The 6502-nt window shown below is 37.4% G+C and overlaps 1 long non-coding RNA gene across 1 annotated transcript; it reads left to right on the top strand.

The window, feature by feature from the left end:
- Nucleotides 1-2462: 2462 nt before the first annotated feature.
- LOC149690563 (uncharacterized) lies at nt 2463-3678 on the top strand. The gene is made up of 2 exons (XR_016383758.1): nt 2463-3176; nt 3285-3678. It is a non-coding gene; the product is annotated as an uncharacterized LOC149690563 (long non-coding RNA).
- The last annotated feature ends 2824 nt before the right edge of the window (nt 3679-6502 follow it).

The following is a 6502-nucleotide window of genomic DNA, read 5'->3' as shown; positions in this document are numbered from 1 at the left end:
CGTGCCATTAAAATAAAAAAGGATTCTAATGTTATAGTTTAATATACCTGTATCTATTATCTACTCAGACTTATCAGTAAGGTAATACCCTTTATAGTCTACTACTACGAACTTTCTCATGACATCACACCCTCCTATATCTCTTACCTCGGTTTTTGGTAACCATATTGGAAGTCGTCAGCTCAGGCCATACATTCAATTTAGACTACCAATATTGACGTCACGTCCTTGTAGCTCCTCCCCTCTCAGTACCACTTTAAGCTTATTTTCCTCGAGGCAAGGCTTAGGATTTCAAAATTACTAAAACTCTTCCATAAATCAAAGTGTCGAAACCAAGCTAACAATTGATTAATGAAGGATTAAGGATAGTTGAATTTTACCCAAAATTAATAACAACTCTGTCGTTTATCTGGATACGTAATCTTAACGGTTAAGCCTTAATTTAACCTTAAGAGGCACGAATAAACATTAAACGCAACGCGCTATATTTCCCTTTTAAAACAAGTCGTGTTTAATGGGTCTCTGGTGGTCAGTTTTCGGGTTTAAAACAACGGAAAATATCGCTCGGTGAATGCGAAATCAAGGTTGCCGGTATAAGGCGTTTTATTTTATCACCGTATACCGAGGTAGCTTGCACGAATTCACCTTTTGTCTCGAAGATTTTACTTCCCTCTAGTTACTTCCGCACACGTAATTTTCACAACCCCTAGAGTCACGTGACTATTAAGGTTTGACGTCACAGCACTTTTATGGCCCAGTCTAAAAGCCCTTCAACGCCTGCCTGCTTTGCCGCATCGCAAATGGTATGGTATGGATGGTCGACACTTACGTTACTCCACCGAGCTCGGAATCTAAAAGCTACGGATGCAAAGTCTCTTTACCTATGACGTATTATTGAAGTTTTATCTTATATTGACGTTGGTTATACTTTATACTGCATATTTTAAACCAAGATAACTTGCGAGTACGTTTCGTGTAGTGTAGAGCGGGAAAATGCAATGATATACTTCGTTTTATAGTTGGTGTCATAGTAAGGATGCAGTGTGATAAGTTCAAATGGTGTTAGGTCTTGAAGATTTCAATGCGATGTTAGTTATCTTACACAAACAGGGTCTTAGATTTTGCTTGGAACATGGGCATGGTTAGATTGCGATCTACCCCTAGTGGTAGTGTTTCTTGATGAGGACGAAACTGGAAATTTCGACGCGTACATGTAAAGTTATCTTAATTGTTTCAATTTCCCAATTTTCTTAATGAACAAAAAGAAAATGTACGGTTCTAAGTTTCCAACCTTGAAGTATTTCATGCCCTTCAAGATGAACCTAAAGTTACTTTGTAATTGTTTACTTCATATTAACAATTAAATTTAACCTATCTATTTGGTTCGAGTCTTGTATTTGGTGAACGTAAAAACCCTCCCTGTACATTTCTGAATAACCGGGTAATATATGATACAAAACAGTATCGTAAAGAGGCGCCATTTTTCCGCATCACTCCGTGTCTGGGAGATTTTCTATGAGTTGGAAAAGGGAGTGAGATGGCTGGCTTTGAGTGTATAGGGGAAGGATATATAACCATATAGCCGAGCTCTTTTTGGAAAAATAGGGCCAGGGCCTTGAGAGTCACCCGAACCCTGGTTTGCCACTGTCAATCTAAAGTTTCAGCCCTCAGGCCAAACATATATATGTATGTATGTATAAAAAAAGTGCATCAAGGTAGAAACGTATATATTCGTAGACTCGCGCGACACTCTCTCTGCAAGGTCTCCAAAGTGCATTAAGAAAGTTATATTTTACAGAGGGGGTAGACATGTGTCACTCAAAAATGTTTAGCGTCAACTTTTAAATTATATTAGCTGCCACACGAGGACATTGGCATCAATGTACAAACGCTTACCTTTTATGAGTAATACCATAAGATATGTTCCATAAGTTTGTTGCTGGTTACAAACTGGACCTTGTTATGAAGTGACGTAAGTCATATATTCAAGGTAAAGCGACGCTTGGTTAGGCTAAATGCATTTTTTTGTCTATTAGAATGTTTGTTGATCTTTAGGCACAGTCATAATTCGAAACTTAATTTGACCAAACTTTTAGATTGATATCAGGTTAATTAGAAGTGGTTTACTTGAGTTATACTCAAAGTTGGGTCCGCGAACCCCTCCCTATCCATTAAGCCTGTCCTATTCCATACAGGAGACCCTTCCCAGATTCAACATTAGCATAGATATAGGGGATTCGCATTAATATTGCAAACCTAAAATTAAACACTTTTAAATAGAATTCAACCATAGAAACGGTAAAAATAACCGCTTATCTATTGGGAAAACTACTTATTCCTTGCTTGGATCTAGTATATAGAAACACATACGCGCAATCTCACAATACAAGCCAATTTATTTAACAGAATAAAATGCGCGTCTCCATTTTTATTTTGTCGCCATCTATGATGGAGAAAAAATATTACGGAGACATAAAAGACATAAAAACGGAAGATTAGCTCCGCCTTCGTCGTCAGCTCCGCCTTCGTCGTCAGCTCCGCCTTCGTCGTCGTCTCGCCTTCGCTCTCTTTAAACTACTCCAGAGCAATGAGATAGAATATATATATGAAACCTAGAGTCACAACGTGAGATCTCGAGATCGACGTTTCGCAATACACCTTTTATCGAGCATGAATCTTTATCAAATACGGGTGGCGCCACCCTAAGAACTTTTTTATTAACGTCTGCTGCTATAATCTGTGTAACAAGCTGTCAAGATAGTTTTTAAACGTGTTAAATAAAATACGCATACGCGAGTATTTGAATTGTAACTCTATCTATCTCATAGAGATCTAACTCATTGCTCCAGAGCCGCATTGTAGCCGTAACAGGCTGAGAAATAAGGATTTTTTTTGCTGAGCGCGTGATCGAGTTGGCTTCGTTTGATTTTTGCACATAACGACTTCTAAAGCCTTCCGTTAACGGTAATCAAACTTAATTTTCAGTGATTTAAACTATTTTTCGTGTTATCGCCGTCTTTTGGTTTTATCTACTGGCAGCGTTTTGCCATAGGTCTTGGAAAAGCTCGTATTGTTTGTTCCTCGGGACTCATGACGGGGCTTTTCTATAACTGTGTTTGAGACCTTACTAAAAATACCTCCACTATCATGTTTTCGCTGTTATTCTTTGAATTTCGGTAATTAAACGTGCGGACTCGACATTTTTTGTTGCTCACTGCATTCCGCTAACGGTGTTTAATTTTTTAATTCGGTTTCATCGTTATTTGGCTCATTTTCGCCGAAAGTGACGCTGTAACGCCGACGTGGATATTGCCTAGTCCTTGTCTCAGACCGTCCTAAAAAGTTTAAAATTCATTATGCCGTCTGCTAAACACTATGATCTCATTTAAATTGTGCGGAAACGTGTTTTAAACTAATATGGGTCATTCCAAGGACACGTGTCTTTTGTGTGACCTCTTTATGTTCGGCTCCCTGTCATTGTAGCCGTAACAGGCTGAGAAATAAGGATTTTTTGGGGTTTGTTGTATCTCGGCTTTTGTTGAGGAGATATTCTTTATACGATTTCAATATTAATTAGCAATGTTACTGTATATAAGTAAGGCATTAATTATACAGTGCCTAAATATAGTTTTTGTAATAATTATCCTTTGCTATTAAATCAATATGGAGTTCATTATACATTGCTAAAATACATTAGAAAGCGCGACAAAATTGTAAGGGTTTACTTGTAACCTCTTGTTTATCCTGCACGATCCCCATTCTAATATTTTCTAAAGCAGAATTTTTTTATAAATTCTTTTTTTTATTCTACGCCCTGGTATAGATTTTTTACCTCGCCAAAAATTCCGTGCTAGGTTTCCCTTGTCATAAAACACTAGAACTGCGATAGTTCAGTGCGTTTCCACCCCTTAACCACGACGCCTTTTCGAACCATTTTGATCAAAGCCTCGTGTACAACTTTGCACGTGGAATATTTTTCTTTAAAACCAATTCAAAGAACTTTAGCTCGTTCTTTACATTGGAAAGGCCTATTTCACGATCTAGCCCTATCTTCCCAGTAAACTATCTCACGTTGGAAAACGAATAAAAAAGGATCTTCCAGCCCCCCCTATGCAGCAGCTCCGAGCAGCAGCACCATCCAAAGTAATTCGCTAGTAATTAGGACTTTATCGGTTTACCATTTCGAAAAATCTTTTTTTTTTCTCTTTCCTCTCTCAGCTCTCACACTCCGTTCTTCTTCTTCTACTCCCATATACGCTCTTGAAATTCCTTGGGGATATTTTTCTCGCGTTCCAAAACCCTCTCCTATGTGTTTAATCTACCGACATATCGAAGACCCACACTCTAGGATATTGGAGTAGTTAATAAAGGATTTTTTTAAAACCCCAACACCTTTAGCCAGAATTTTTGATAAATCTCTTGGAATTATGGTTAATCACTTAATTTTTCAAGCTGTTTGATTGCCCTTAGTACCATCCCACTGCACTTCCGGTCCGGTTCTACCACACCGGAAGTACCTGGAAGACCATGTATTTTCACCTTGTTACTATTTAACAGAAGGCTCGAGTTTTCTTTAATTATATACGTGAATCTTTCGTATTTAATTTCTCCAACATCAATCTCTCAATGTTTGAATTAGGGTTTGAGTATGAAGAGATGAAGTAAGAGAGAAGAAAAAAATGGAGGGTGGCCTAGGACGATTTTTTTTAGTTATATTATTATAATTTGAAAATTACCCCCATTTTCGTGGTGGATATTCAATTTTTTTTTCTTTTTACTTACTGAAGAGTATTGGTATTAAATCTAGAGCGCGTTTACTTAAGGTTTTTAATACCGAGGTATTGGATGGGAAGCTTCGCAACATCTCGCATTGGGAATAAGATGTATATATATAAGGGCAACCAACCGTTCGTACTTATTAATCGAAATTAAATCTGTCAGACTGCAGTGTTTACCCTCCTTTTCCTTGTTTGTGGCAAACGTATATACAGTATATATTTATATACAAATACGTCCTTAAGTTGATCTATGCAAATTAAAATAAGATGAGATGCTGTCAGAATTATTATTATATTACCAGGGATAGGTTTAATTTTAGAAGTAGGAATGAAGAACGGAGTAATCTGGGCGCGCGTCAAAGTCCCGGACCCCCTTCCACGGGACGGAGGGGTATGAAAGAAGAGGCGCGTCATAGCGACAGAGGTAAAAAGGAATTACGTATTTTTTCGCCGTCCACGTCAGCAACGTCATCAAAACGTAGTTTAAAACTGAGCCAATAAGATAATTTAAAGTTTTCGTTTCGTGTTGGAGGGAGGGGCTCTATACTGGGCTATGAGTCGGAATGAAGTAAATACTAAACTTTCTCCATTCCTACTTCTAAAATTAAATCTATCGCTGATATTACGTATCTAATATCCCATGATACCAAAATTTTGGTTTTGTAATCGGTGGCTGATTTGTAGGCCTAATTAGACTTACGAAATTGGTCTATTTTATGGGTTTAAATTAATTATTCATCAGTGATTTGCCCCTCGATTTTGACCACGTGGCCATTACCGTATTGTACTAACCTGAAAAAGAGGTATTACGTCATAAATTTTTATACCATAATCCTTTTCATCCTTTTATTTCAAGTTAGGCTTAGTTCTGAGTATCCTCTTTTTAAAATAAAAGAATCGATTGTTTTATCTATACGGTCTGACATCCTAAGTTGGGTATAGGAATGAAATAAGCATCGAGAGGCATGCAGGTAGGCCTTGGTATAGTCTCCTCCTGTCTTTTACGATCTGGCCTTTCATTAAAAGAAGGGATGTTTATTAGTCCTTGAGGAGTCCCTGCTCGATACCGAGGTCTATTTTACTACTTCAGGGTTCTCTCTTTCCCAATTTATCTCGTGAAATGGGGGGACCACCACCACCAGTCACCTAGGGACTCGCTAAGAAACGGGCGCGACAACTTTAAAGCTGCCCCTCTAGAGAAATTTCGCCAAAACCATTCGATACCACCTATAAACTACAAGCTTGCTAACACTTTCTGTTTTTTTTTCTTTCTTTTCTTCTTTCTTCATTTTTTTTACCACTACTTCATCTATCGGAAAGAGATTAACACGAAATTAGTTAAGAAAATAATATAAACCGCCATTTTTCAAGATGTCACCGATTTAAATCATATAAGCTTTACGATTATGCTTTAAAATTTTACGAAAAATATCAATTGATCGAATTGCTTGAATTTTACTGTACAAAGTTATCAATCGTTTCTGGAAGGCTGGTTTTCTTATATGGTCGCCATTTTGAAAGATGGCAACCGATTTTAATAAAAATTTACGTGAACTGTCTTTACAGTTTAATACACCAGTGTACTAAATTTCATTTAAATCGGTTAATATTTGTTGCAGTTATTGCATGCGGCATCAGAAAGAGAATGTTTACTGATTACCTTTTGGCTTTGACAACTTTTAGTTAATATATTCTCGCGTCTTGGTGTGGGTAGACTTGTTTTC

This window comes from Phalangium opilio, unplaced genomic scaffold (assembly GCF_054372755.1).
Source record: "Phalangium opilio isolate 3A_F unplaced genomic scaffold, DU_Popi_V2 ptg000031l_1, whole genome shotgun sequence".
NCBI lineage: Eukaryota > Metazoa > Arthropoda > Arachnida > Opiliones > Phalangiidae > Phalangium > Phalangium opilio.
The sequence above is the reverse complement of the archived record's forward strand: the minus strand, read 5'-3'. Positions and strand labels throughout refer to the sequence as shown.